We start from the raw sequence: 24,384 nt of genomic DNA, 5'->3' as shown, positions 1-24,384 counted from the left end.
AGTGCAAAAAATCATTTGCGGTAGTCCAGCTTGCAGAGAACTAGTGTTTGGACTGCGGTGCAGAATTCATTAGGAGTAAGGATGTGGCTGATCTCGAGTAGGAAGTGTAGTTTTAGATTGCATGTTGAGGTGACAGCAGCTATGTGGTGTGTGAAGGAAAGGTGGGGGTTAATAGTGAAACCAGGGGATTTGACAGGTGTGGAGTGGGATATGTGTTGATTGTTCGTGGTGAGTTCTTTGATCCACTAGATGAGTTCGGGTTTGTGTATAGGGGGGACAGTTGAGGAGGTATTGCATTTTGGAAGGTTGTAGTTTGATAAAGTAGGTGGCCATCCAGGATGCGATGTTGAAGAGATAGCCTTTAAAGGATGTGGAGTTGTAAGGAAGTATATTTGGAAGTATATTTGTGTGTCGTCTGCGTATTGGTGGAAATGGGCGTTTTGTTTGCTACGGGTCTGTCCAAGGGATTATCCATATAGGTTGAATACAAGTGGAGATAAAGAGGAGCCTTGTGGGACCCCTTACTTGATAAGTGGGTTTGGATCAAAAAGGAGGAATGAAGAAAAACTGTATCCTGCCAGTAAGGAAGGAGGAGAACAAGTTGAGGCTCGTGCCTGAGAGTTTCGTCCATGTGGGATAGGATGTGAAAAGAATGGTGTGGTCAAGGGTGTTGAAGACTGGAAAGAGGCTAAGGAGTATGAGTAGTGCTGTATTTCCTTTGTCTGTGATGTTGTGGAGGTCGTAGAGGATGTGAAGTGTAGTGGTCTCAGTGCTGTACCTAGGTCAAAAGCCAGATTGGAAGGGGTTGGGTAGGTTGTTTGCAGTGATGTGTTGTTGGAGTTAGGAAGAGATAATATATTCCATGATTCTGGTGAGGTATGGCAGGATGTGATGGGGCGGTAACCTTCAGGGAGTATGCTGTCAAGAGTTTGTTTTTTAGATGGGGTGAGATTTGACCAGTATTGAGTGCAGGGGGCATAGTACCATGTGAGAGTCAAGAGTTGATTATGTTAAGCCAGTGAGGAGGAAGGATGGTGTTGCAATTCGATGTGGCTTGAAATGGACATGGATCATCCAAGAAGTGTGCAAGTTTGTGTGGTAGTAAGGGTAATGAGGGTGTCTTTGGATAGAAGGTGCCTAATGTGTTGGAATAGTTGGGAGCTGGGGTGCTGGAGATGGAGAGCATAGGGGAGGTCTTGTCTGATGTGTATTGTGGAGTTGAAGTAGTCCATTAAGGAGTAGCATATTGCAATGGATGTGGGTGTGGAAGCTTTGGATGGTGGTTTGGAGAGGGATTTGACAATGTTAAATAGTTTCTGTGTATGATTGGTGGCATACTTGAGTTCTTGGAGGTAATGGTGGCTTTGGCATTTCTATGGCTGTTTTGTGTTTGTTCCAGCAGTGTTTGAGTGGCGTTCTGGTGGCAGGGCATGGGTTCTTTGCCAGGGTCTTTTTAGATGCCTGGTTTCCTGATTGATAGAAAGAAGGGAGCCGTTGAACCATGGTTTATGGTGGTGGGTGCAGGGTTTTTGTAATTTGAGGGCGGCAATTGTGTAGAGTGCCTGTGTGATCATTGTGTTGTAATTACTAAGGAAAGTGGAGGGATGTGCATGTGGGGAAGAGGGGATGGTATGAGTGGTGCTAAAGCTGTGTCTGTAATGTGTTTTTTGGTTTGCCTGGCTGGGGGGTCATGGGGGATTTTTGGCGGGCAGGGGGGATCTTGTGTGGTAGAGTGCGGGTGAAGGGGATAGCAAAGTGTTCTGACCATAACACCCAAATTCGATTTCCCTCAAAATCAAAAAGTCCAGGGTGTTGCCAGCTGTGTTTGTGAGGTAGGTGATGAGGTGTGTGAGGTCATTGGATGAGTGGGTGAGTATACCCTTTAGTATGGGGTTGTTGTCTGGATGGGAACTACCAGGTGTGAAGTCACCAAGGTAGATATAATGTGGCGTAGATGTGGTTGTTAGTTGTGAAGTCAGTCCAGCCACTGTGGAAGTTGGGATTGTGTGTTGGGGGTATTCGAGGTTGTGGAAGGTGGGTGTAGGTGTGGATGTGATGGAGGGGAGCAAGTGAGAGAGGATTCTTTAAGGGATGTGTATGGGATGTGTGGGGTTACTAGTGAGTGACTCTTTATATATGATGGCAATGCCACCACAGTTTTGTGTAGGTGGTTTATGTGGTGGATGAGATAGTTTGGGGAATAATGACTGGAGTAACTGGTATGTGGTGGGTTTTGGCCATGTTTCTGTAAAGAACAGTAGATCTGGGCAGTATGTGATAATGGATTCATTAATTTTGTGTGTGTGCAGGCACAGAATGGCAGTTCAGCACAATGCATGTGTATGGAAATGGTTGTTTCTGTGGTGGAGTTTGATTTCAATGTTGGTTGTGTGCTTTTTATGAGTCATGTATTGTGTCAAACAGGGCCTAACATGGAAAAAACTTTAAAAAAGGAAAAGATAATTGCAAGAACCCTTAGCTCTGTGAACCCTTTGCTCAAGATGCCCCGGTGAGTGGACGCCCTAAGGAAATTACCCAAATTCCTAAAGTAAGTACTTCAGCAGAAAAGAGATATGAATTGGGAACAGGAAGCCAGTTCTCTTTTGACAGTGAAATCAGCAGTTGCAGGATCACTTGATGCTGGTAAGGAGCTGGACAGGGGACTGCAAGGGAGGCTTCAGACCACAAAATGACATCCTGTAGTGTGGGGGCGGGGGGGAATAATCTTTCCTACCGTCCGCCGTTGGACATCCCGTGGCAGGCACCCCTTAGGAGTTTCTAGATAAAGCTTGTCCAGGATCACGTGATCAGCCCATAGATCGACCCGGGTTGGTTCTTGTAGGTCCCCCTAGCCTCTGCAGGCAGCCTCAGGAAGCTGGCATGAGAAGCTCTGGTAGTGTTGCGTTGAGCTCTGTGTTCCTTTCAGCCCAGTTGAAGCCCCTACTGAGTAGGATTGAGACAGTGGACAAAATGTAATCTTTAGGGTTTATATTGGACTCAACATGGTCAATGTCATCTGAAGCCAGTGTGCTAGTGAGTTTGTTGTCTAAGTACCTGACGCTGCAGGGTCCACTTTTCTATTTTTATTTCTTTTCCCCGTTCCCCGCCTCCAAACCTCCGGGACACCCTTGCTTACCCCGGAAAGCCATCACTACCAGACATGGGGAGCTGGGGACACTCCTGCAAGCCCCGCTCCCGATGTTTGGTAATGATTACCCAAATTGATCATTTACTCAGCCAGATTTACCATACAATTGTTTTTAAACAATCAATTTGGGTAATACCGTGGAAATGAAGGCTAAATACTTCACCTTATGGCCCGGTTTCAAGTACCAAAGACAATAATGTCTGCATGTGCTATTCATTGTCTCTCAGCTTCCATTTCATACCTGCAATATTCCATGACATAACAGGATGTTAAAGTGGATGGGAATAATGGGACTAGGTCTACGGGTGGAGAGCGCACTGCATCTCGATATCATCTATCAGAGTTTCAAGGACAGATACAGCTGTATCCTCCCCTTGCTCACTACTAGTTGCACAACTAACCAAACTCTACTTCTACTCCTTGCCCTCTCCCTAAGGGACTCCTGGGTGATTGTACTCTGAGCCCATTACAGGACCTAAGCTGGTCACCTAACCAACATCTCAATCCATCACCTCAACAATAGAAAGTATTAAACCCCCAATTTGTGTCCTATGGAATGTGCCAATGTCAATGTATATACACTCTCTTTTTGTTCCCCCTTCGAGTTGGTAACTATTAACCGATCGGGTATTAAGTACAAAAAAGACCAATCTAGGATCCCTAAGCATCAAAACAACATAGTGATTTGCCTTTGTCTTGACGCCGGCGCCTTTCCATGGAATCTGTCTAGCCATTAAAACTGGCGTTGGGTCAAAGGTCCCATCCATTCTCCTCATATTGAACCATTGATTATATTTATTAATTAAAGAGGTTGTCGCCTCATATGGATCCCCCAAAAGAGGTGGTATATTTGCTGAATTACACTACAAGAGGATGCCTCTGCTAGGAGGTTCGACATCTAACTAGTTCTCTCTCCGGGAGTACACCCCGGGCAATTGGGTTCCACATTCACCTTCACCTGCACATTCACCTGCATTAGCTAATGATTTTATCCCACCTTGCCTCTGTTCATATATGATATATGTACAAACTCCCAACACAGATAATCCTGTAGCGGCATGCAAAGCCTTTCATTCAATTGGGGTTCAGGGTTCATATTGCTGGATTTCTCATTTTCTTCTTCTGTTGATTTCAACGGAATGGTTTCCTTTTCCAGGACACTGGAGCCCCGGAGAATTACTCTGATTGTTTTTAAGAGGCCCACATATACAAACTAATCATTCAGCTCATTAGAGTGAATTGTTGAGCACATAGACTCTAGCTTAACCTGAAATATTGGTGCCCAAATGCCTCCTCGACATCCTTCTCCTTACCCCTTTACTCCTTCTTCTATATCTGCACAACAGCATCAAAGACTATTGCCGCTGAGCTCACATTTTCAGACCCTTCACCTATCAGAAGCGTGCCAAAAGCACCCCCCAAGATGTTGGATCCAGATTTTCTACCAAGCACTCCACCCCTCAAAAGCAGAGGTGGACTAGGGGGCATCTACTGAATTTTCTCTTTGGCTGTTTAAAATCATCAACCAACTCTACACATAGATTTTTTCAATGTGGATAAATGTTTCCCCTCCCCCTTCTCCCTCTTCTCTCATGTGGTCTAGCACATTCTCGTTTGCGTGTCACCCATGCCTTAATGTATTGTGCACATTTTCATTCCAGCAGAAAAACATGCTCAATCCAGAGGAAGAGAGCAAGGTGTATAACGAAAGTCAAAAGTCAGGTTAATCAACATGAAGCGGCCATGTTGAATTAGAACTTTCAAAATACACACATCGTCCCATATCCGGTGTGAGTGCTAGATCAGGCAGCTAACCCGCATGCTGCATGAGCTGCAGGCGTTGTGAGGAAAAGATGTATAACCTTAAAGATTTCTTTTGTTTTTGAAAATATGTTTCTGTTCCTATAAGTAGGCACTCATCAGTAAGATAATGTGGTTGCGATAGATTTATCCAGGATCATGAAGTTTGCAAGAGGCAAGGCAGAAGTATGATCTCTGCTGTTAGGAAGGCCATGTTTTATCAAAAATAGCAAAGACATGAACATTAAGCTTAAATGAACCTTGATGGTTCCTACATGATACAGAATTTGCATCCATATGCAAAATAATGTTCTGGTGGTTACTGTACACAATTATTATGCATAGGTGAGAGACATAATTTGCATATATAAAATGTGTGTAATAGATGCAAATTATTCAGTTATTATTCAAATCAAATCTTGCTCTGGCAGCATCATGCCAGATTGCATCTGTTTTTGTTCATAACACCTTCTGTCATTGTCTATAAAATACAGACAAAATACCAGTACAAACATCTGAGAAGACATAGACTGTTTTGTCTGTGGGTGTGCAGAGCTGAGTTAGGAGTGGCCTGAGAAGACACTAGTTCTTTGTCTAGACAGTAAGACATTTCATTAAGTATTGTTTTAGTGTTTATATTGCACTGGGAGGTAAACTGCTAAGTAAATAGGTCTCGGGAGGATAGCTCAGGGGCAACATGCTCGCCTTGGAAGCAAGACGAAACGGATCCCTGGGTCTGTGCTTAGAAACCTTTGGGTATTAAACACATTATAAATAACCTATCACGTCATGAAGGGGACCACTTCCATTTGAATCTAAGCACAAAAAGTCCACTCCGTTAAAATTTTTCAAAGCATAGTTAAGATTGAAACATATGCGAAATCGCATTTACTTTCTCTTTGCCGCAATTGTTTCTTTCTGGAAACCTTGACAAGGTGGTCATTTCAGGTGGTTTCCGTAGGAATCCATATCATTACCTCGAGCATTAAAATACATGCTGGCAGTAAGGCAGCAGCCTTTCCTTCCTGTTGCGCTCCCCAACTCCGCCTTCCTGGCAGGAAAATGAAGTAGATCTGAAAAAGCAGGGGGTAGAGGGTAAACACTTTTTCCACCACTTTTTCTAACTCGCTTCACCAAGAAAACAACCCTAGGGCCTATACCCATGAGCCCCGATATTTAGATTTTGGGACAAGGGATCCCCAGTTACATGGCCCCTGATGAGGAGAACCATTCTATCGGCACTGCCAAATAGGAACAATTTAACCAAAAAAAACCAAATAAAATAACCCTGAAAACAATAATGGCATCACATTCTGATAGTAAAACATGTAACAAAACACATCCTATCCTAAACTGTACGCTATTGTCCTAAGATATGGCATAACCACGGGCTTACCAGTGGTTGGACAGCGGTGTAAAACCACGTTTTTGGAGGCTGACTGCTCCATGGGGATTTTTGGTGGCTTTGCAGGTAATTCTGTGTAGAAAATGCACAGATTTTGGCTTAAAGCAGAGGATTTACTACAAGAGACATTGGGCCTCATTACAAGATAGCCGGTCTGGATATAACGGTGCTGGTAAAACCGTACTGGCACCATTTTCCAGACCGGCTAACTACGAGTTCTCTGGCGATGTGGTGGTACACCCGCCAGGTGTGACCTGGCGGGCGTAACGCCACACAGCCACAGAAGGACGCGAAAACTCTGGCACCATTACGACATGGTGCCGGTGTTTCCACTTCCCAATTCCCGTGGAGTCCTATGGGTTTTACAGAATACCAGCTCCGGAATTACCGGATCACTGGGGCTGTAACGCCCCGGTAATTCCGGCAAGTCCGGAGACAGTAAATCCCCACGAGTCCAGCAGCAGCCTGCCAGTTTTACCAGCATGGCTACCGCTGGACTTGTAATGAGGCCTATTCTGTCCTTGACTTCAAGGTCAAACTTGGCAGTGCAGTAAAAATGGTGGTCATTCTGTTACTGCCAAAAAATTGACGGTAACAGAATTACAGTCCATGTTGTACTGCACTGGCAAATGCGTAATGAAGCCCTATATTAGGAGCATGAAAATGTAAGTCACAAAACATTATATGTCAGTCTCTGTCAAGTAACCCAGAAGATATTGGGCGAGGTTGTGCTTTGTACATCAAACATTGAACACCGGCTCTGAGGAAATAAAGGGTCCAAAAAAATTCCCACCACACATAGCTCTGAAATATTTAAGACAAAGAACACTTTTGTGTGCACTGCTGGCGATCAAATGTCTGTTATTAAAGTGAAGCAACTCCATCGTTAGTACCGGTTCTGGGAAACAGTTTTGCCTGCAGTGTTAGCATTGCGTACATGGCACGGCTACTACCAGCATTATTTTCATAGAGCATGCAAATATGGCAGACATAACAAGTAAAGGCCGTGTTGCAACATCATTTACCATCTTGGAACCATTTCTGTAAAAGAGCAGAAGGCTTGGTGCCATGCCAGTTAGCCAGAGGAAGGTTGAATGCCACCAAGAGTTACACACATAGCATAATCCAGCTCCAAGCCTGCACTGGTAAAAAGAGTGGCTTTTTGTGGAAGAGCTGCAGGCGCCAAACGGATGGTCAAGCATAAGTGAGTACAACTATCTAGCTGCTTTTAGCAACATTCACGAGCAAGCAAAATTGGAAGACTTCACACTCAAATCAACAAGGGATGGGGCGTGTGGGCCATTTGCACAAAGGATTCCTAAAGCAAGCATCGAGAGCAAGAGCACTTCTTATGCATGTGTGAAGAGCCTTGCCATGAAAATGACTGACAGCAAAAACCTTTGGTAGTATAGCGTCTTGGAAGCAAGATGACGTAATGCAAGGTAGGTTCGAATCCCGGGTGCGCGCCTTTATAAATATCCAATTACATTACATTACATTTGGAAATGGAAATAAATTCATCTAGGTGGAGGAGGGGTGGGAAGATGGCCTCTGATTCTAGCAATGGGGCTTGCAAAATATTATAAGGTTGGATATTTGGCACTCAACCTTTCTGTGTGAAGATGAGCAAAGACATGGAAAGAGGACAATCGGGTGGGGCAACCATTTTGACGCACTATTGGTGAGTGTCCACCCAAGTCACTCATTCCGGATCAGACTTGATCGCACTTACTATCTAAAGCCTCTTTGGGAGAGTATGCAACATTAGTTTTGTGTTCTCAGTCGAATTTGCATGGGGCAATGCCCACACCCACGAACAAAAACCACTGCCACGAGTCATAGAAACATTGGCATGTTCATTGGGAGCTTTGACTGAAGATTCATAGGCCTTAATGAGCAAGGACGCTTTCTGTTGCACTGCCTACACTTCTATGGCAGGGGAGAGTTGGGGAGCTGCCCTTCTATTGACAATGCGGTTTCTTGCCCTTACATTATTCGCATGTGCACGAACATAAACATAATGAGAATGGCAAAAGGAATGAAGTAGAAAGAATGTTCCTTTCTAATAATATCTTCCGGCACGTTCCATTAATCCAAACTCTTTGCTCTTTGAAAGCTCTTGGAAGAATTGTCCTGGGGTCTCAGTCTAGTTCATAGTGGGCCACGATGACCTCATACGCACTAAAAACCACCATCATAGTTGTGCATGTGTCGCTGCCCACTTTGGAAATATGACCTGGGAGTCCAAAGGCTTAATGAGTGAGTTATTTTAATAATTCAAATAATTGAGAGATGTGTTGGCCAACGAGGTATGTGCACAAACACTAATAGCTGGTGCCATGATGTCATGATTAGGTTCAAATGATGCTTTATGTCTATATCTCGAGATCCAGAATATTGTTCAGCAGTATTTCGGCACAAAAATATAGCTAGCATAAAGCTGACCATAATTTTGATTTTCAATTCCTTACCCTAAATATCATTTATGTTCTTGAGCAATTCACGGTTTTCTACCCATATTCTAGTCATATTTACTTTGCAGAAATGTTTTCATGGGGAGACGGCTCCACTCAATCTAATTTGCGAGCCAAATCCTGCCCTCTCATCTCCCTTCTTGCATCTATGGCAATGGGGTAAACTTATAAAACCCTCTCACTGTGCAATCTCAAACCCACCTCCTAAAGCAACTGATTTTCTTCTGAAGGTTGATAAACCCCATACAGGTTTCACGTGCTCTTCCCCAACACCCCCTTTCACTTCTCCCCTCCTTTCTATCCCTTGTTCCTTTTATCTTGCTTCTTCTCTGCGTTCATCTGCATATCTGCATGATGAGATGACACCTTACAGAGCCCTAAATAAAAAGGAGCATTGCAAAGCACTCACTTTTTATTACATTTCTTTTCTAATGTTGTCTCCCTTCTGAACTAATTAATTGCTGAAGATGCTATTGTTTTGAGTACTTTTATTGAATTTGTGTTTTTGAATTACAAAGTAAAAAGTTCTGATGTCTAACTTCTCTGAAGCACTCCTCATCACAGTGCACACATGTGCAAGAATGCTTGCACTACCAACAAAGCATTCACAACCAAAACACCATTATGCCTGGCCGAGAAACTCACCATACCGTAGGTCAATGCACCACCATTCACAACGGCATAGACAGGTTGAAAACAAAGAACAGCAAGAGTGTAAAAGCTAGAAGCAGACTATTTCCTCCAATACACTGTGTTTCCTACACTTCAGAAACAAAATAAAGACCCTACTCTTTAAAGACCTCACTAATTGCTGCTCGCTTCACTCAACCCTACTTCTTCCCCACTGGAGCACACTGCACATGTTCACTGCTTCCCCTGCTCACCCCAGATCCCTCAGATACCCCTCCTCTGTACTTGTAAATCCCTTGGTGTCTCCTTAGTACAATTCTCGGTTGGTTCCAGTTACGTGTGCCCTTTCTAAATCCCATAGAATCACATGAACACATTAACTTGAAAATGTACCATACTTCTTAAAACTGATATTACAGCACCTATACACGTTTTTTTTTAAAAAAAAACATTGTCAAGCATTGCTAGTTCCGGATGTAAAATCAAAATGGAGTATTAAGGAGGTTATTTAGATTTTTTAAATTGCAACTGTGATTAAAACACTATGAAGTAGTGGACATGTGCAAACTCTAGACCTAAAAGTCATGACAAAGATTCTGCAACTTGTAATCATTACTTGAGGTGCTTGTCACGAGCAGTCCAGGACTGGAATGTAGACCTACGAAAGATTGATCATTGGTCATCTCCCAATTAATCCATCACACAGAATCTGTTGGCTGTCTCCACGACCATCAGCCTGGCTTCAGAGCAGCCAGAGGCATGGAAACTGCTCTCCTGAACACGTGTGATCACTTACTCTCAAAGCTCGACTCCAACTCTCCCTCCGTTCTCATCCTCCACGATCTGTCCTCTGCCTTTGACACAGTCAAACACTCTATCCTCATAAATTGGCTCCATGATACCCTGGGCAGCACTGACCAGGCAATGGATTGGTTGACCTCTTTCCTTTCAAATCGGCCCTCCCAAGTGCAACTGGGCCCTTTTCCCTCTGCTATCTCGTGCTCTACTTGCGGTGTCCCTCACGGATCGATCCTCTCATCGTGGCTCTTCAACATTTACCTTGCCCCTCTTGCCCACTTGATCTCCACCTTCTCTCCTCATTTCCAGTGTTATGCTGACAACACACAGCTCTCCTTTAAGCTTCCCTCCTCTTCCTCCTCTCCTTCCTCTCTCACTCCCGACTGTCTGAATGCTATTCAGACATGGTGTACTGCTAACAATCTCTGCCTTAATGCCAGTAAAACTGAGATCCTTCTCATTGGGTTCCTGCCCACTCCTACTCTGGCCACCCTCCTTGGACACACTCCCCTCACCCTCTTGTGAGGCTAACACCTGTGTGTGTGTGTCAGCTTTGACTCCTCTCTCTCCTTCTCACCTCACATTGCTGACCTTGGCAAGTAGGCCCACTTTCAGCTTCACCTCCTCAGAGGCACACTCCCTTTTCTCGCCTTTCCCCAGAAACTCAACGTCTCCAAAGCTCTGGTTCTCTCCTGGTTGGATTCCTGCTGTAGAGGAGCAGCTGCATGCCTCTGCAGGAAAACCTGCCCTCTAGCTGCCATATGTTGGAGACCTGAGATTTTGCCGTGTTTATAATATGATATGATATGATATGATATGGCATTTATAACGCACCTATATATTAGTGTTTCAAGGTGCGATGTGGCAAGGGAGGGGGCACAAAGGGAAGACAGAGACAACAATCTTACTAGGCCAGGTGACATTGAGATTGCGCAAGTGAAGGGGAGAGGGATGGGGAAAAGTGTGAGGGGAAAAGGGAGGGGACAGTGCAGTACATGGGATCAAACAATAAAAGAAGTGTGGCCAACAGGTGGCAAGTGCAAGGGTAAGTGCAAGGGTTGCCAGGGGGCAGTGCAAGTGTGCAACTGGCAGGAGGGGACCTGAGTCCGTGATCAGAGGGTCGCCAGGTGATCAGTGCAGTTTCAGCCAGGAATTCAGCAGGGAAGAGGAATAGAGAAAGCAGAAGCAAAGAGGAAAGTCTTGAGGTGCTTCCAGAACCAGAGATGGGTTTCCTCATGTTTCAGAGAGGCAGGGAGGCTGTTCCAGAGGGAGGACCCAGCCGAAGGAAAAGATCTAGCACCAACTCGTTGCTTGGAGAAGCGACTGACCCTGAGGGAGTTGGAGGCGTAGGAGCGAAGAGCTTGAGTAGGAAGGTATTTACGAAGAGAGAGTTGAAGGTATTTAGTCCCCAGGCCCCAGAAAGCCTTGCGGACAATGCAGAGGGTCTTGAATTTAATTCTCGCAGCCATTGGGAGCCAGTGAAGAGATTTCAGTGCTGGAGAGATACGATCCCTGGGCTTGAGGCCAAGGACAAGCCTTGCAGTCCTGTTCTGGATGAGTTGCAGAGGGCGGAGAGTAGGAGCAGGCAGATTTAGAAAGAGGCTGTTGCAGTACTCCAGCCTAGAGAGAACCAGCGAACTGGCGACATTGATCTTCTGGGGGAAGGAGAGGAAAGGAAGAATAGCTCTGAGGAGGTGCAGTTGGTAGTGTGACTTCTTAGAGATGTCAGAGATGTGAGAGGAGAAGGAGATTGTGGAGTCGAAGATGACCCTGAGGTTTTTAGCCTCACAGATGGGAGCAGGAAGAGGGCCAAGGGAGGCTGGCCAGAGAGTGACAAGAAAGTGGGTGCAGATTTGCCAATGAGGAGAATCTCTGTCTTACTGGCATTAAGGCAGAGATCGTTGGCAGCACACCACTCCTGGATAGCAGACAGATAGTCAGAGATCAGAGAAGGAGAGGAGGAGGCAGAAGAGAGCCTGAAAAATGAGCTGAGTGTCATCCGCATAGCACTGAAAGTTGGAGCAGAGAGGGGCAATGCAGTGGGCAAGAGGTGTCAGGTATTGGTTGAACAGCCAGGGAGAGAGGTTAGACCTCTGGGGAACACCACAGGTAGAGAGTCAGATAGAGGAGAGGAAGGACCCAAGTTGGACATGGGAGGGTCGATCAGAGAGGTAAGAGGTCAGCCAGGCCATGGCCTGATCAGTGATACCCAGATTATCATGGTGCTGGTTGAGCAGGATGGCATGGATGTCAAAGGCAGAAGAGAGATTGAGTAAGATGAGGACAGAGGGGAGAGCAGTTTCCATGCTTCTGGCTGCTCTGAAGCCAGGCTGATGGTCATGGAGACAACCAACAGATTCAGTATGAAGATTAAGCTCGGAGATGGCCAGCTTTTCCAGAGAGAAATGGAAGAGATGGAGATCAGGCGATAGTTAGATGAGTAGGAGGGGTCGGCTGAGGGTTTCTTGAGAAGAGGGTCCACAATAGAGTTCTTCTGGGGGGCAAGGGATGGCTCCAGTGGTGAAGTTGTGCCAATACCGCAGTGTATTTTCAAAAGAAAATACCCATTAAGACAACCATACCGAATGTATCCCCAAAGTGATGACAACCTAAGGGAGGAACTCCATGAAGGAATATGAAAAAGAGCGAAGAACAAAGCTAGTGACGGCACAAGAGACATGTATGACGTCCCGAGATACTGGCTGAAGAATATGTATAGATTCTGAAGAGACTAAAGACGAAGTAAAGAATCAAGTTAGCTTTCTAATATGAAAAACAAGGTTACACGTGCATGAAGTGCTCCAAAAAATCAACCGTTCAATAATTGTACAGATTCTGAAACGTAAGTAGACTAAGTCACCATAGAAGCAGGCTATACATAGTAAATAGAATGCAGGCGAAGCCGCCATTGTATAGCAGCTGGATATCAGTATCATGAATTTAGTAAGCCAGGACCAATGAAGAGGGAAGAGAAAACTGTGTCACAGCAAGAATAAGCAGAACGGTGGAGCTGCATGGCGAGGTTGTTTGGCCTGGAGTCAAGACTAAAGCAGCCAAGGTCAGCTATCTATTCTGGAAAGCAGCGAACGTGTGGAGAATGAATCATCCCTTGTTAAGGTGCAAAGAAAGAACACCAAGAGTGTTATGTTTAATTCATTTAAAGCATTTAACACCTGCAAAATGGACCAAATCATGCTCTCCTGTCACGTGAGTCAAGGATGAAAATAGAGTTCGGACTTGGAGTCCCAGAACACAATAGTGAGTGCTTTCGCTCCCATGTACTCTGAAGACAATCTTTATGGCAGAAAGCATGGGTGATGAGAGATGCTGGGCTATTTGGGTGGGGACGTAGGTAGCGTCATGCCCCATCTCATTGCACCTGGGACAGGGCTTACGTGCTGCTAAGTGAACCGAATTTTCCAGGCCTGGTAAAACCATGTCAATCAATTGTAGTGGTACATATAATTAAGGACCTTATAGTTTGAAAACAAATGAGAAACCATGTATATAATGTTTCTGAAGATGACCCTGTTTTAGAGGTGGGCATATGTTGTCCTCCTGATAGTGCACAGTCAATCACAATCCTAGTTCCTATAGAATTTGTTTTTAGATGTTCCCCGTAAGCCAATCCCAACCCTTGATAGGTTTTTCAAAGTTTGCCACATAGTATGACATCACCTTTGATGTATTTGTGATGTAAAAGCTATTGTATGTGGACAGAATGCTGAGAGAAAATGAGCGTACGCCATTTGATATTCATTGTAAACTCCCTGTTTTAGGTAATTGTTAATAAAACAGTATTTTGCCATCTTCCTGAGTTGATTCGGTTATTTGGATTAGGAGTTATTCTCCTAGTGATCCCATCCATTACATGCACGTTCCTAAAGGGCTCTAATTTCACTGCACCAGTCTCTTCCTTAATCTGCCTCTTTCATCCTTCCACCCTGTTCAACTTATCCTTGCCCTCAAGCCCAGGGACTGCATCTCTCCAGCCCTAAAATCTCTCACTGGCTCCTGGTGGCTGCAAGGATCAAATTCAAGACCCTCTGCATCATCTACAAGGCATTCTGGGGACTGGGACCTCGCTACATCCAACTCTCTCTCCCTAAATATCTCCCTGCTAGAGTCCTTCGGTCCTCTAGTTCCAACTCTCTGCAGATCAGACCTTTCTCCAAGCAGAGAGTGGGGAGTAGATCTCTTTCTTCGGCAGGAGCCTCCCTATGGAACAGCCTCCCTCCCCCTCTCGGACGTAGGCCGGATCTCCTTAAGTTCCCAAAGCTTCCCAGGACCTTCCTCTTCCCCTCCTCCTTCTCTCTCCCCTCCCTTGCTAGGCCCCACCTTATGAGGATTACTGGGAACAGGCCCTCCGTTGACCAGTCTTCCCCTGTTACCCTTTTTACCAGCACTTGCCCTCGGACACCCTTTCCTGACTAGTCTACTGAGTCTAGTCCACCCCTGTCCTCGCACTTGTTGATCCCCACCCCTGGTTCTTCGAGCACTTTCCCTCCTGGCTCCCCTTAGCACTTGCCAGTCCTGGGGCCCCCTCCCTTCAGCACTTCTCTCTCTCCCTATTCCATCACTTCACCCTGATTGCACCCTCCCCCTGAACTTCTTGATACTGCACTTGCACTATCCAAATGACACAGGGCCCAGTAGGAACGTTATTTTTGTTTCTCCAATCCCCACATCCCCCTTTTTGTCTGGTGGCGCTTGGAAACACTTGCTGTATAGGCGAAAAATGTTCAATAAATAAATCAAACACACTCGAGACAATTTGCCCCATTTTGCTTCTCAAAAATTCCTAACAGTGAAGTACCAGTAATTAATTTTTCAGTCTTTTACCCATCATTGTTCATAGGAAAATCTGTAATGTATAGTAAAAAGTTTTGATTTTCCCCTGATAGTTTAAGCTTTTGCAGGATATTCATTTTCCTCAATTATTCCAGTTAAGAGACCGAAATTGTGGCCAAGGTTACATATCCTATGATGGAAAAAACATGGAGAAAAAGTATTTTGTGGAAGTTCATTAATATGATTGAGTTATGCAGGTATAAGAAATGTGACGTTTTGTTCAGGCCTACTCATATGCAATAAAACACTTCCCTAAAGAGAAAAAGGTATAGCATTTCAAAAATAAGCGAAATTATGCTTAAAACAACATTGAGTGCAAATGTGATGGACATAGAAATACATAGCTAAAGACATGCCGATGCAAATAAATGGAATCGAGTTCAGCAATCATCATCCATCCTTGAAAATTATGTTATGTTAGTGGTTTTAAAACAGTTCTAGTCTCCATTTTAGTGGCCTGACAGCCCTTTTCCTTTGCTCTGCAGGTTAAGACCTGCATGCCCCTGGCCGGGGCACGATATGCCACTTTATAGACAGGTGGCATATTGTGCCCCGGCCAGGGGCATGCAGGTCTTAGTCTGCAGAGGAAAGGAATAGGTAACCAGATAAGAGAAGAGATGAAGAGAGAACACAGTTAACAACACACCAGAGACTTGTAAAGGTAATCGAGGTGATGGAAGGTAGGGATGACGTTTGTGATAGTTTGCATGCTTGTAGTGTCAGTGACGAGCGATCAACGCATGCCTCTGATCAGAGAAGGGGTAATGCATATTGCTCCTCGGAGGACAGTTTTAAATACTTTGAAGGATTACTGAAAGTTGGCGAATATGTCTTTGGGGGATGAGCTTTAGGGTGCTCAAGCGTCCTCTTGAAGTATGATGGCTTGTTCGCCTGTTAAGTGTTACCAAAACCTGCCAGACCCCAGCCGGAATTGTCTGGGCTTGCCCAGCCAGTGATCAGAAGTGACAGTGACTGAGCCAAGAGGGGACTGTGTGACAGGTGAAAGCGTTGAACACCAAATGGAAGATGGATAGGGAGTGTGGACCGTACCGCAGAATGCCACACCTGATGGTCACTTGCTGGTGCCCAAATGTATTTGGATGGAGTGGTGAAATTTACTATGAAATAAATGTTTCCGATCAAGTGGATAAAACTCTCATTGTTCCCTGACCATTTACTAGACAAGAATGTATTGATATAGATGTTTATAGATGGGACGTCCTGCAGTTTGTAAACTAGAAGGCTGCTCTATTGTTAAAAACTGAAATAATTTAGAGGAAGAATGCTAGTACCATGTCCCCTTTTAATGTAATGGACAAATACCAAGCTCGCCAACCAGGCCACACTCAGTGACAAAGTAGAAGACCTCCTCTTTTCCTTACACTGAGGGATGCAAGCAATATCTCAGCAGGCACAGCAAGCAATATCTCAGCAGGCACACCAAGCAAAATCGCAGCAGGCACACCAAGCAATATCTCAGCAGGCACAGCAAGCAATATCTCAGCAAGCACACCAAGCAATGTGGCTATGCGCTGTCCACTCAAACCATCCTAACAAAACTTCAAAGTAGTCCTTCCTACTGTCCCTCCAAGAATGCTACACTGACGTAGCCACTATAGGCACAACGTATGCAGCACAGTGAGTAACTATATGGTAGCCACTACGTGTATGATTCCTGCTGTGTTTCTGGCTGTCAACAGACATTGAGGTGAAAAGGACCTTAAATAACAAAAGGTGGTTCAGGTATATAAACAGGGTATTGGCCCAGCATCTTATATGGGTTAAAGGCTACCCAAATGATAGATACCGATTGGCTACAAAAAAATATAACAGATAATTTGGAGAAGAATCCTGCGACCCGCAGTGTGTGCCTATTGAGACTTTAAGAGTAGAGTCAGGCCTCGCATCATTGGCTGGTCTCTTACATCTGCGTAAGGGCCCATATTACATTAAAGCAGTAAAGTTGACCGTGTCCCCTCTGCTAGCCATTTTGAGCCCCTATATGAAAGTTAAGGGCAGACATCAATTGCAAGACTTTGCAAGATTAAATGAAAAGATATTTAAAGAAATAGGCAGGAACCCTAATTGGGTGGACGACCTTGTAATCCTTAGAAGGGACTTATTTTTTTATTGGCTTTTATAATGCAAACAGACACACTATGACGCAGCGTAGACTGCTGGACCCTGTATACATCGTGTATTTGGGTGAGTTCTTACACGATCTTGACGAGATAAGGTAAAATTCTTTTTGTCAGATTTGCCTGTTAGCTGGTACATTACAATTTCCAAGTTGTGTCAAAAAAAAAAAAATATATATATATATATATATATAGCCAGTTTGAGACCATTACAAATTAAAAGGATGAGTAATCGATGTGTCTCCGAATGTGAATGACAGCACTCCAAATGTGTTTTGATTTTCTTATGATATTAACTTTGCAGTTTTGATATTGCTGAAAGGGCTGTAATTTTAGTAATGGTGGTTTCGTATTTTATTTTAAAGATTTTGTAATCGGTTTATAAAAAGATGTGTGAAAAGTTATTTTGAACTGAAACACTTAATACAAAATAAAAAAAATAGCAAAAGGCTAGGTGCCACAAGGAATGCACCCTTGGGCATCGTGCAAACCCAAGAGCTTAGATGAAACACGATTGATTCCCTCAGAGACCTGGCGTGCACCAAGCGAGCCCACGGTTCTTTCACAAGAAAACGAGGTGCGCATGTGGCCAATAGTGGCAAAAACTGCACTTCAAATAGGCCACTATATGCACTAGTGTCAAATGCAATGCGTATCTGATGAGGCCCAACGAGGCCGAAACATGTCTGGTGATGCTTGTGGTCTTGTGCAGAAGGGATGTGACCAAGCAGTCTGGGCTGGACTGCCCCTTTTGGGGGTGGGACCAAGCCTGATTTGCATATGGTCTTTTCCCTTTTGTAATGGCTTGGCAGGCGAAGAACAGTGGTCTGGAGGGTTGCCCAGAGCAATGCCAGAGGTTAAGGTTAATTCTAAACCTTGCAGCCATTACCTCTTTTGTTTTGCTGTAATTAAATATACTTGTTGAATAGAGGAAGTGTATACATTACACAATATGTAAGATAAAGACATGCTATATTTTGGGCAAACATGTACCATGGTGGTATTGCGACCATGCGTTAAGATGCCATCTGGGACATAGACTTTTTTGCAGTGGAGGAGGCATGATCATGCTGAGAGGGTCTTTGGCTGAGCGCCCTGAAGTACTGGGATAGACTCCCTCAAAGAAACATCCTGCAATCCCTTAAAGTGACTCTGCCGACACAACCCATACTGAGCCATGCAAATCCTGCCCAATGCCCATGATTCCAAACCCTTGATGAGCGACTGCTGTATCCATGAGGAGTGAGAAGGGGTGAAAGGATACTGAGGGGAGATGTGAAGTGATAGGGATAAGGAGGGAGGAGGATGAAGGGATAAGGAAGGGGAGTAGAGCTAGTTTACGATTTCTACTTCTTATCTTGTTGTTTGTTAAAGGATTATGCATTACATCAGGCAATTAAGGGGATTATTGCATTGTTACTTGTGCCACTCATCAGTATGCAGCTTCCATATCATATAGATTTGCTTTTCAGTAGATATTGACTCCTTCAGCTCTACTTTTCACGGAGTAGGAGCCTGTTCTTTACTTAATTTAATTTAAAGTTTGCGTCTTAGATATTAGCCTAATAATTTCATCAATTGGATTCCAGACTGGCTCATCAGCGACATCGTTTGCGGGTCGTCAGGGGTCGGGACTGCGACCCCTGACATCTGCCCTGGTACCTCTGTATGATAGCTATAACTGGTAAGAAAGCTCAGTGGGTTGAGCGCTCGCTGCTGTGATATGTGTCTGATATGCAAGTTGCAGGTTTGAATCCTGGCAAGGTCAACTCGGCCTTTCATCTTTCTGAGGTCTATAAATGAATATGAACACAGTTTGGGTGATATTGTATGTATATTTGTTCTTTAGAAATCACTTAAGTGTAAGTGCTATACAATAACACATCATTATCATTTGAACTTGGACGTCTGCTTGCATTCTCAGTAATTTGGTAATATGGGCCAATACACACTGATATTAATGATACATATCTTGATTCATTATTCTATGAAATGTATATCACATTGCAGTGATATTGTAACCATATTTATCGTAGTGTACTTAAGAACAATGCTATGTGATGCCACTTCCTGTTTTGTCAAGGAGTGAAAGGTTGTGTTCCATCCCTTCCCGTGATGTCACTTTGGGGTGGGGTCAAATGACATCACTTTCTGTGATGTCATCAGAGGTCAAGGGCCTCTTAGCTTCCACTTCCCCTGGCAAATTGGTGAAATGATGTCCCTGTGGCTCATGAATTGATTAGTGATTGATGAGCCAAAGTGTTGCAATGGTTGTCATACGTTATGTTACCATTTTTTTATTATGCAACAATTCTTAATACATTTTTAAATTTAAAAGAAGGAAAGGGGAGTGGAGAAGGGACAGGAGTGAATGGCTCTGCAGTAAGGTGAAGGGACAGAAGTGAAGCTGCAAAAGAGACAAGCAAGAGGGGTGAAGGGATGGGGTGAGGGGTCAGGAATGAAGTGAGGTGCACGGACACACTAAAGGAGGGGTAAGAGAGATGAGTGAAGAGACAGGAGTACAGAAAGGGAGTGATAAAGGGAATAGTGAAGATTGAAGTGACAGGAGTGAGAGAGGTGTTTGGAGGGGAGGGCATAAGCAGGAGGAGGGATAAAGCAAAGGAGTAAAGGGATACTGTTCAGAAAGGGGATTGGTGAAGGGATAAGGGAGGTGAGAGATGAAGGCATGAGGGTACAGGAGTGAAGAGGTGAAGGGAGGTGAAGGGTAATCGATAGACAAAGTTAAATCTGTACGCGGAAAATAGGGATGTGGTTTTGGGTTGGAACAAACAAAAGGTTTTTCCATAGTTTCTAAAATGTGGGAGGATAGAGCAGCAGGTGTCGGTTGATGAGGACAGATCCGTGAGTGGCTCCTTGCTACAGTGGATGTTTTAGAGCAGGTTGTCAAACTCCAGGCCTCGAGGGCCAGAAACATTTTGGATTTTCAGGATACCCTTGATGAATATTCATGAGATAAAGTTGCATATAATATTTCTTCTCATCAATACTAGTGAGGCATATCCTGAAACCCCGTCGGGATTCCGGCCCTGGAGGCCTGGACTTGCACAACCCTGCTCTAGAGGCAAGTGGCGAGAGTTAAGCAGGCTCCAGTACTGGACTAAAGCTGAGTGGGACGCTGCAGCTGTTAGACGAGAGCATCAGTGAGAACGAAACAACGCAAACGAAGCTCCACCCAGCCAACTTTCACTACGGTAAGCCAATGTCCCAAAGGGAGCCACAGATGCAAAACATTTCACCCGCTAAGTTAGAACAATAAAGCGACAACACGCTCTGCTGAACGAATGTGTCCCTGAAAGCATGAAGAGTACTCTGCCAACCACTCTGCGTGCAGCTAGGCCCAGGCAGAGGGGACCAGGGAATGAAAACTGCCGCAGAAGCACTGGCTGCAGTGCGTGGCCGCAGCTAACACAGACAAGCATTTATTTATTTATTTTATTTACTGGTTGCTTGTTAGGCGCTTATACAATAAGAAAATACTGTTTCAAAGCTCATGCCAGTGGCACCGACAGCCAGGCCTCTGCGAGGCAAGCAGGATGGCATGGATGGTTTTGCCATATGTAGGGGTGCGTATAGGGCCCAGCAGAGAGTTCAGAGTTGCAGCTAGATCGCCGCACCCTGGGTGTAAAGGATTCCAGGGGTAGAAACTGGACCTTCAAGGAAAAGAAGCAAACCTTCCCTTCAGCCTGACGAGCTGACCTAGTGCAAACGAATGTATATCAGCCCCCACGTATCCCGAGGGGCCCAGTTCTCAGGAAAGCGTCTGGAATTAGATTATGGCGCGTGACGTGCCAAAATCATAAACAGAACTGGGAAACAAACAAAGAAAGGGGAGCAGGAGAGATTTGGAAGGGTTCCATGTGATTTTACCGAAAAGAATTTTAACAAATGAAATATTACAGGAAAAATATATCGCTTTTTTTTTTTTAAATGCGCTATGAAAGGTCCTGTGAATATCAGCGATGGGTGGGAATCCAAAGCTGGAAGAGAAAGCCGACCACAAACAAGGTCCGGTCAACAGAGTGCACCTCTGCATGGGTAGAGAGGTCTTGCAGACCGCCGTCCATGCCACCACCCCTCACTGCCCGAGAACAGAAAGGCCCAGGTGCGGAGATGAAATCCCAGTTGGGCAGCCAAATAACATACTAATCCACGCCACCCTCCCCCAATGCGCCACTAGAGCATTGGAAGTGAGGACAACGCAATTGTAGCAATGGCGAATTTACAGACAGAGGCCAGAGCCCCCAACATATAGCAGGAACAGGGAAAAATTGGGTCTGAAACTGGCAGAAAAAAAGGTGAATGAAACAGCAGGTGTAAATTTGTGCATAGTACGGTTAGAAATTTTGGATGGCCAAGGGCTAAAAGGGATCATTTGTGTTGCTTACCGAACTCAGAGGCTCCACCATAGTGCAATTTAGCTGGTGGCCATTTTATAGAAAAAAGTAACAATAGGAAGCTTTATATAGTGGTATCTATCTATCTATCTATCTATCCGTCCGTCCGTCCGTCCGTCCGTCCGTCCGTCTGTCTGTCTATCTATCTATCTATCTATCTATCTATCTATCTATCTATCTATCTATCTATCTATCTATCTATCTATCCACCTATATGGCTGTCCATGTATCTGTCTGTTTACATCTGTGGCAGCAGTCTGTAGGGGTGGGTGTGTGTGTACTGCAAGAGGGTAGGAGATCTTAGAAGAGGGAGTTGGTTATTCTGGAGAAGGCGGGGGCGGGGGGTATGCCTTACAAGGCAAAGACATCTGCAACCCTGCACTCCTACACCAGGTCATGTGCGCAGATGTCAATTTCTCTTTCTTGCAATACCAAGGATCAATCCCCTATCGCTCTCTTTCATGCTCTCTTTCAAACAGATACATTGTATCCCATGAGGGACAAAAAAAAGCATCTGCGAGTTTGAAGATGAGGAAAAAGTCTGTTTGGAAAACTTCAGATAGTAACATGAGTTACCTGCTAAGGGTTATGGGATGCATGAACTCCTGTTTCAGAGGCACGACTGCTTCAAATTTGAGGACTGTAGTCATCCATTTACCTTCCTGAATATGCTGGTGAGAGATGCCTCAAACCTGACTCCAACATGCTCAGGTGCTGGGCTCAGTGGCCTGCTTGGACGTTTGTCCATTGGGGTGGTGCACTTTTAAGGCGTTTGTCAGGCACTGGTCGGGCCAGAATAGCTGCTCTTTTCTCCCCCTGTCGCCAGCTCACCAGGTTTTGCTGGGACACCGGGTCTTTGCTATCAGTGATGCAGCAACCCTGCAGGTGGTTCTCCATGATGAAATGAGGAGCAGAAAAGATAGGTGGAGCGTGAATTCTTCAACATGTGCAGCACGTTGGCATACAAAATGGGTGGGAGAGTGTGGCGGCTGAAAAATGCCGAAGAGCAGCATATTGGCAGTGACAGAAAGGGGTTATTGGTGGATGGGATAGGATGCATTTTTTAATAGCATTGCAATCTCGAGTTTGCTGTCTCTCTGGCCCCTACAAGGTAAGGGTCTGCCACCAACACTAGCAGTGCAACTGCTGCCACCACCACTGCTGTCAATCAATCTGCTGGCAGGAACGAAACTGATGGCGACCACCTCTTGCCACTGTCAGGGTGGCTGTGAGTTGATTACAAGCATCCATTATCTGCTACCCCCTCAGGCAGATTTCATTGTCACCCCTACATGTACCACAGTGAAATAACGGGACAGTAGTGGAGAGGTTGAAGCGGATGACAACCTTTCTGGTTCATGTGGGGGCACAACTGATCACCCCAGATGAATCAGACAGGGGTGTCATCAGGGAATTCTGGGCAAGGGGTCCCTCCTCTACTATTCAGCACATCGTGTGTGCAGTGCTTGCAGGCTGTGGAGGCACACAGAAAGTGCTTGAGGACTTTTCAGTTGGAAACATTCGGTTAACTTGGCCAGAAGGTAGGAATCAGGAAGCAATCATCCATATCCAGTGAAGTGAACATGCTTCTAGGTTTCATTAGAACACAAAGTAGACCTGGACATGGAAGGCCACGGGAAAGACCGGCTGAGCATTTGGCATTATGCTCTGCACCATGGAGTAGCTGTTGACCAACACCTTTGAGATAACTATAGATGTTGGCTACAGGGACGACACAAACAGCCAGGCCCACTCGTCACTGGCATCCGGTGTTGACAGCTGCTGCAGGAAGTGGCCTGCTATAGAAGCACGAATCCCCACTCCCACTTGCCCTGTGCAACAGTGACGTGATGCAGAAATTATAAGTATGCGACAGGTGCTGGGTTTAGTTAGAGAGGGAACTTGTGGGGGGTCGGTGACGGGTAATGGTCTGGGGAGAAGAAGGTAATGTGGGTTGCGTGATGTGAACTCATTTAGGAAAGGTGAGATGGCGGCGTCATTTCAATAACTGACAGTAGAATTAAATCATGGCGTACTTTGTTTTTTAATGTGTGAGGAATAAGACAGGATGCAGCATTTCCTCCTCCAAAACAAAATCGCAAGTCAAAAGGGAAAAAGCTAACAAAATATAGTTAATGCCTTTGTAGAAAATTGTCAAACAGCTCCTAAAGGATGACTCGGCCATCACAAGTTTAACACGGTCCAGGCGGGTGATGCTGTGCTGTGCTTCCTCGTCCTGGTCACTTTCTGGGTCTCCAGGTCAGGCATCAGCACCTGAATTCTGATCCCCAGGAATGTACATCAGGGTGCACAGGACAGTGAGTGTGATGTACTGCAGCGCTCCTCCTGTGAGGCGCAACCACCAGAACCTGGCCCTCTGGAGCCCAAATGCAATCTCAGTGATGATATGGGCCCTGATGACTGTCTCATTATAGTTTGTCTCATGCTTTTTCTGGGGCCCCTGGATGGCATGAATGGTAGCAAGATTCACCTGCTAAATGATATCAGAAAATTGAGGTCAGGTGGATGCAAAAGCGGTTGCCATACAGGTATATGCAACATGCAGTGGGCAGGATGTTCTCTTTGCTGCACACCTTCATCCTGTGTGGTGAAGGGAGGCGAGCCTGCGTTTTTTGTCTGGTTCAAATGGTGGAGGATGTGCAACGGAGCATTGGCTGAGACAGTGAGGCTTTTTGTAGAGCAAAGTAAAGCATTCATGGAACAT

This window comes from Ambystoma mexicanum, chromosome 10, assembly GCF_040938575.1.
Source record: "Ambystoma mexicanum isolate Mex_15411 chromosome 10, UKY_AmexF1_1, whole genome shotgun sequence".
Taxonomy (NCBI): Eukaryota; Metazoa; Chordata; class Amphibia; order Caudata; family Ambystomatidae; genus Ambystoma; species Ambystoma mexicanum.
The sequence above is the reverse complement of the archived record's forward strand: the minus strand, read 5'-3'. Positions refer to the sequence as shown.